Here is an 820-nt window from a genome sequence, read left to right as displayed (position 1 = left end):
ACTTTATCAGAAATTTAAAAGTATGGACAAAATGCAATCTTTTAATTCAACGATAGGTTTACGGATCCATGCTAAAAGAGTCAGGTTCGAATTCTTTAAAGTCCCTCGTAACATAGTTTAATATCCCTCGTAACATAATTCAATTAGACAAAATCAAATGATTTATCCACTTCATTTGTCAGCTGAACTCCCCATTGGTGCCATAATTGGTATTTACATCCATGGCCTACCAAAAGAACTTGCTAACAAGAATCCACACCAATCACAAATGCCAAATGATAAAAAAGGAAGAATCCAAAACCTATAGCTGAGATTGTTTTGGCCTTTTGATTTGGAAATTTGAAACTAACAATGTACTTACCTACCATATAATATATAGATGTTTTGCCGAGCAAAACCTTTTAACACCATTGTTTGGTGATGTGGCAAATGCATGCCACCCCTAATTTTTTTGAGTTTGACAAAAAGGTGAGAAATTATAAAATTATCATATTTGGTTAACTAAATAGTATAATATTTTTAAAAACATTTTGAATTATTTTAAATTAATAAATTTTATTATTTTATTATATTTAATCAAATATTATATTTTTATTTTTGGATTAAATAGTTTCAACTATCAATTAATCAATTATCGTTAATCAAAACGATATTTATCATTTTACATACATGCAACATTGAGACGACATTAACACTGAATGTGAAAAATATCAAGCGACCATATTATAATGGTTCATCAATATGATAAGTTAAACATCTATTATTATATGACAACATGTCATGAGGATGACATTTTAACTAGCAATAGTTAGTCAACTGT

Source organism: Theobroma umbraticum, unplaced genomic scaffold (genome assembly GCF_002168275.2).
Source record: "Theobroma umbraticum cultivar Fairchild unplaced genomic scaffold, ASM216827v3 scaffold_20.0, whole genome shotgun sequence".
NCBI classification, from domain to species: domain Eukaryota; kingdom Viridiplantae; phylum Streptophyta; class Magnoliopsida; order Malvales; family Malvaceae; genus Theobroma; species Theobroma umbraticum.
This window is presented reverse-complemented; position numbering follows the sequence as displayed.